At 30.2% G+C, this 6,431-nt stretch overlaps 1 long non-coding RNA gene across 1 annotated transcript in view; it reads right to left on the bottom strand.

Annotated features, from left to right (window-relative positions):
* Positions 1 to 1,389: 1,389 nt before the first annotated feature.
* The window catches only part of LOC111083321, a 12,361-nt gene continuing 7,319 nt past the window's right edge, over positions 1,390 to 6,431 (bottom strand). The window contains exon 3 of the long non-coding RNA XR_002608964.1: positions 1,390 to 3,791. This is a non-coding gene — a long non-coding RNA (uncharacterized LOC111083321). The remainder of the gene's footprint in view (positions 3,792 to 6,431) is intronic.

Genomic DNA, 6,431 nt, shown 5'->3' with positions numbered 1-6,431 from the left:
GTGAACTATCACAGGTTTTTGCATTCTTATAATATCAAAAAAATCATCAATAGAGAACTTGCAGAATAATCTAAATTAAGGCTACTGGTCACCGAGACTGTATTAATTAGAACCAACTAAAAGTTAACTAAGGTAACGAAACATTGGTGGTGGGGAGGAGGATATTTTAATATTATTTGGGCTAATATAACTAAAAATTTACTTTGCAATGACAAATGTAAACATCAGAAGAGGAACTGATAGTTCTAACAATGGTAGCTCGTGTAATAAGATGCTGTGGCATAAAGAAAAACACTAAAGTAAAAAAGCACAATGGACAGAGTTTAAAATCAAATCTCAGATAAAATTACAGGTTTCCAATCAACATTGACAGGTTGTTGATTTAATTAAAATCTAACCCATAAATTATTCTTCAAAAAGAAATAAAATATATACCAACTTTTCTATGTTACATCTTAAAACTTGTATTAAAATTTAATTTATTAATTACCTTTTAATATCAAGTTTATTCATATACGATGATAATAAAGTAGTTTAAATAAAGTTTAAAAGCAACACATTAAAAAGTTATGACGTGCACTCTGACCTGTCCATAGTGAGAGGGTTAACAGTATGACTACTCAATACATTGTTATAATAGCATGCTATAGATTTATAAAAACAATATTTCAAAATTAAGCTTTTCATTTATAGTAAAATAACTGCATACAATAAAAAAGTAACAATGGAACTATCACGTGAAGAACTTCAGAATATTAGTCTGGTGCCATCAAACCACATTAGTCTGGGGCCATCAAACCACTAAGCTAATTATTATATAGTAACCAAACTATCATCAAGGATCATTAATCTAAACTATTTAAAATAAGATCTTCAAATAATTAACTTCTCATAAACTGTTTAACTAAATTTTGTATGACAGGATTGCCAAGTTAAACATTGTACAATGATGGGCATTTTCTTGGTTTAAAAAAAACCACACAACTAAAAAATCATTATATCCAAGTTTACAAACTAAATTTCTTATAGCTAAACTTCTCATGATAAGCCAAAACTTCAAATTACTAGAGTTAGAAAAGTTTCCTGTAAGTACAGCTACCATATTAATCATTTTACAATATGGCCATGAACACAAACTTTTTACAACTTAAAGTAGGACAGTCATGTAAAATTAATGTTGCTTCTATACTTCAGGTTTTCTATATCTTAACTAAATTGGTTATAATAAGTCTATTAAAGTAAAGTTCTTAAGAAACAACCACTTTAATTATTGTACGAGTGACTAAACTGACTTTCAATATTTGATTATAAGAAACCTACTTTTAAGAAAACAAAGTTTGAAGACAGCTTGAATAGGTAGTGAAAGAAACATTGTACACTTGTAATAGCTTTTCATTATTCATTCAAGCCATCTCCAAACTTTATTGACCTTCAATACAATTATACTTCCTACAGCGAAACATACAAATTAACTTTTTCACTACAATTATAAACTAACTTTTCTTTCCCCAAAACTCCTATTATACATTTAGGGATACAGTCATACTTCAAATTGCAAACTTCAAAAGAAAATGGGGTGGGAAGAAATTGCCCCTACTTAATTAGCAGGAAATTGCCTTTCAAAAACATCATATGTTCTATTAAAATTTAGACAACAAATGTGTTATAGAACATTATTTGAACTAATATTTTAATCCATTATAACTTTTACATTACAGAGCTGAAAGTATTTTGTCCATGAGGAATAAAAAACACCAAAGATTTGAAACAAACGAGTTCTTACATTGCATTGACAAGGAAAAGGAAGGTGAAAAAAAAATCAGCAGATGCCAGCTGTGAAACACAAAGTAGTTGGGTACCATTCAAACTTGGCTGCAGCCATCAGCACAGTTTTCAAACCTCATCAGTTGGAATGACAAACTTAGAAACTACATCAACAGCAGTAATACGCAGCTATCACAGAAAACTATAATGTTAGGTTTTCAGTAGTGTTCTTCTAGTGAAAAGTTTTCTTCGTTTTCTGGCAAAGACAGTAATGACAAGTTCTTTCACATTCACTTACTGGCAAAGACAGTAATGACAAGTTCTTCATATTCATTTACTGGCAAAGACAGTAGTGAAAGAACTTGTCACATTCACTTACTGGCAAAGACAGTAGGACAAGTTCCTTTATATTCACTATTGGCAAAACAGCATTAACAAGTCACATAAAAGCATTTGAATAATTAAAAAAAATAAAAAAATTTGAATTATTTTTTGATTGTTCAACCTAAAATATGATCAATAAAACCATATACATATATATATATATAGTAATCTTAATTTCTCAACTTTTCCAATAAATTAGCATAATTTCTTGAACTTTTCTGCAACAGTTAGCAATATTCTATACAAAAGTTTAAATAGACTGATATTTATAGCTTTTTAAAAGGAGTATTTCTCATTTTCAAAATTATCCCTTATTTATAAAACTAAACTACGAGAATAGAAAGACTTCCATATCAGCACATAATTAATTTTTTGGTAGTTAGAATGACTTTAAAAACAAACTTTAGGTCCAGTTGAAAATGTCCCAAGCTTAGTTATCCCGAAACAAACAGAAGTATAGCTCTGGAAGTCTCAATACACAAACTTTCATTTTACTTTTGATGTTGGCCTTTACCAGAGAAGACCGTCTCTACTGAAACTCTACTAAAACACATCTATTTGTAAGATTACTAAATATTAGTTCATGTTTTTATTTGATCATTGTCTATGTCACAGTGCTTGAACTGTCTTGTCAAACATTACTTAAGCACCCAGAAGAATAAAAATACCGATTCAAATTGAAAATCATATTAGGAAAAAAATCTAAATTTATACTCTTACTGTGTTACAACTAGTTTTATTTTCTTTATTTCTAATGATGTATTATGTTTTCCATATCCGGTTTACGTCTAGCTTCTAACAGACAGAAGGACTAGAAGCTGGCCACTTTCCATTCAGTGGACATCGTTTGATCCAAACCCATTTCAACATTCGAAACAAGTTAGTTTAAAATATTCTTAACACAACATAATGTCAGTTCGTTACTCTAGGTTAATTAAGTTGCTGTCACGTGGTAACAAAATGCTAGTTTATTACTTATACAAAATAATGTATTTTAATATTTTTAAAAGATAGTGGTGTTTGTATCAGAACAAAGAGAAAAAGAACAATTAAAATTAGCACACAGTTACTTTCTTAGCATACAAGTAACTGATGGCTGTAGTTCTAACAACTGACAGGGTTGTATGTCATACACTTTAAAATACTGCAAATTAATTTCTACTATTAGTCTTTTTTTTACAAAACTTCAATAAAAGTATTATATGTGATAGATCTTCAGTAATTGTTCAGATATGTCAATATGACCATGTCACAAGACATACTGTAATGAAAATAATAAAAGAAAGCAACTATTTATTACACAAATAAAACTAATATAATATATTCCAAACATCAGCCTATAATACTGACGTCAATGAGTTTAGTTAAGGTGTATTTACAGTTCTCCCATTAGAAAGAAAAAAAAGTCCAATAATATGTACGAAATTCCAAAAAAGATCTAACTAAACTAAACTCTTAAATCTAAAATGAAACTCATACAAAATATCTAACCCAACTATACATTTGTACATCTTAGAAACTATGCAAACTTTGTAGAGAAGTAAGTTATTCCTGTTCAGGATCTTCAGCCACCTCTCCCTTCTCCACAGTCTTAAGCACCTTGTTCACAAATTCTGCAGAGTAACCAGCTACAGGCTCAGGAACTATAAAAAATTATTCCAGTCAACAAATTTATTGCACACATCTCATTTCAAGGTTAAACATAACTAGACTTTAAAACAAGCTTCCACTATCTCTACCAATATAATAATCCTGAAAAGGTTTACTGTTAAGTCCAAAAAAAGAAAGGTGATAATCTCATGCTAACTGCTATAAATCAAATTATAAGAAAGGAAATTATGTAAACTGGGAGGAATTCATTAGATATATGAACTTTTAGCAGCAAGAGATTGTTTTTAAGCACTTTTGAATATAAATCATGAAGTAAAGAAATGAGTATCACAGTAAAAACCTAATAGTGTTTATAATTAGACATGCTTCATGGAAACCAAATCCCAACCTTTAATATCTAAAAACAGATATTTATCAGCTAAATAAAAACTAATGCAGAGTAAGGAAGTATCAGACAGCTGTCAGGATACAAAATAGGTTACATAATATGATATAGTAGGAACTGAACTTCAAAACTTGACAAAACAGTGGGAAAGTTCATGTTCCATACTTTTTTTTTGACACTTGTAATTTCCTATCCTTCAGATTTTTTATATGTTTTCAGAAAGATCACATAATTTTTGTTGTTTTTCTGTATTTACAGTATCTTCATCAACCAAACAGATATTATTCCACATCAGCTTAAAGAAAAGCCTTCGTTATAACAAAAATGTTTGGTAGATATTGGAGTATTCTGAGATTAATAATACAGAAACTCAAAGGTAACTGAACCAAAAAAAATCATATATTAGGCATTGGTAAAAAGCAATCAGACTTGACAGAATTGAAGAGTAATTTGTTTAAAAGCAGATAAATAGCTTGAAGTGTGCCAATGAAGTAATTTAAATACTAAAAAATCTTTGATAGTCAGATATGCAATCAAAGTAAAGTAGATCAACCATGAAATATGTGGAAGAAATAACAAGCTGACACACGAGGAAATGGGTGAAACAAAGTTACACGAACACACTAAGAGAGGGTACACAATGATTATAAATAGAGAAAGTTTTCAGATATAAGTAGTAATTTATATGGTGAACTGACTTGTTTAATTTCAGCCTTAGACTACAGTAAAGGTTTGCACATTAGTAATGTGCAAACATTACTGGTAAACATCTTTTTCACTAATAACATAGTACAGTTCCTGGATTTTGATATCAATGTCATTAACATGTTCGTGACATCGTGCACCACTGGTAGTACATTTTCATGTTTTCTGTTGGACATTGTGAGCCACCCGTGGTACACAGCACACACATAAGATATAACTGCACCTCATATCTCTGAAGTCCTATACGAAAGCATTTATTTTGTACGGACGGCTAAATTAAAGCCACTCCTTCCATCGTGTACCACTGGTGGAGCACGAATGCCATGTGGAAATGACAACTGAAATAAAACAAATTTACATGATTAAATCATTTTTTATTTTAAAATTACATCTAAGGACTGGCATTAAATTTTTCATAGTGAGTAAGTGAAGCAGCAAACAAGTTAATTGAGGCTTCTTTCAAAAATTAAAAAAACTGTTATGAGTAATATAATAAGGATATAACTATTATCATCCACAGTAGAGATTATTTTATCACATGCCCCTTTTTACAACCGTAAAATTGTGAAATATTCATAATTCTTCTAAAAAACAGCAAAGTTACTCTGAAAAAAAAAAAGAAATAATATTAAATATTATGATCATTTGACTGTTATTAATTAAAATCATAGTGTTCACCACTGGTGGCACACGACAGTCAAAGCTTAAAATGGGTAAAGACAGGATGCCATGTATTACCAGTGGTGCACTCAGGAGAAAGTTGTCAATGCAGTCATAAAACATAACATAAAGCCATAAAATAAGCAGTATCTAAGACAGAGTTCAAAAGGAGGCTTCACGTTCCTATTGCATAATTAGAGAAATCACACCACTAACATGTTAATATAATATTAATCTCAAAGTTTCCAATAAAACATACATTTACATTTGTGAAGATATAAACTTTACATTTCTGCATAAAAATATTTCAAAGTTGTGTTCCAATATTTACTAATCACAGAATGTGTTCAACATTACAAGATTGCAAGGACAGAGCTAATAAATGCACCCTTAATTTTCCATAAATGAGGATTCTTCTCGAACATTTTGCAAAAGGTTATTTTAATTCTGTGGGAAATTCAGTTGTTGTGCTGCCAATTATGGACTTCATAGTTTTACAAGATATCGCAACCTTTTCAAAACTATCACGTCTACTGAAGGTAATAAATAATCCCTATAATATTGCAACCACCATTAGTTTTACCTCCCACACTATAATATTAGTTACATTACTTCCCCTAATTACTTTGTCATATTCATCAATTAATTGATTCCTTTTCTACATGTTATCTTATTATTACTGCAAACTTTCTTTAATTTTATTGCGTATAGTATTGTTACGACAGAGGAAGTCACGTGACGCTGGTAATACGTCACGAGATTCTTGAAGGATCTTGACTTTTTCTGGCAACTCTAGTCTTTTCTAGGTACCCTCTTTTTTTTGTATATAAGCCCGGCAAATAAAGCGAGATGACTGATTACACAGACATAGACAGATAATTGAGTCAAGCGAGCGGTAGTGACTGTAAGTGCATGAATTGTT

The sequence above is a fragment of the Limulus polyphemus genome, unplaced genomic scaffold (genome assembly GCF_000517525.1).
Source record: "Limulus polyphemus unplaced genomic scaffold, Limulus_polyphemus-2.1.2 Scaffold9058, whole genome shotgun sequence".
In the NCBI taxonomy this organism is placed as follows: Eukaryota; Metazoa; Arthropoda; class Merostomata; order Xiphosura; family Limulidae; genus Limulus; species Limulus polyphemus.
Note: the sequence above shows the minus strand (reverse complement) of the source record. Positions and strands in the feature narration are given on the sequence as shown.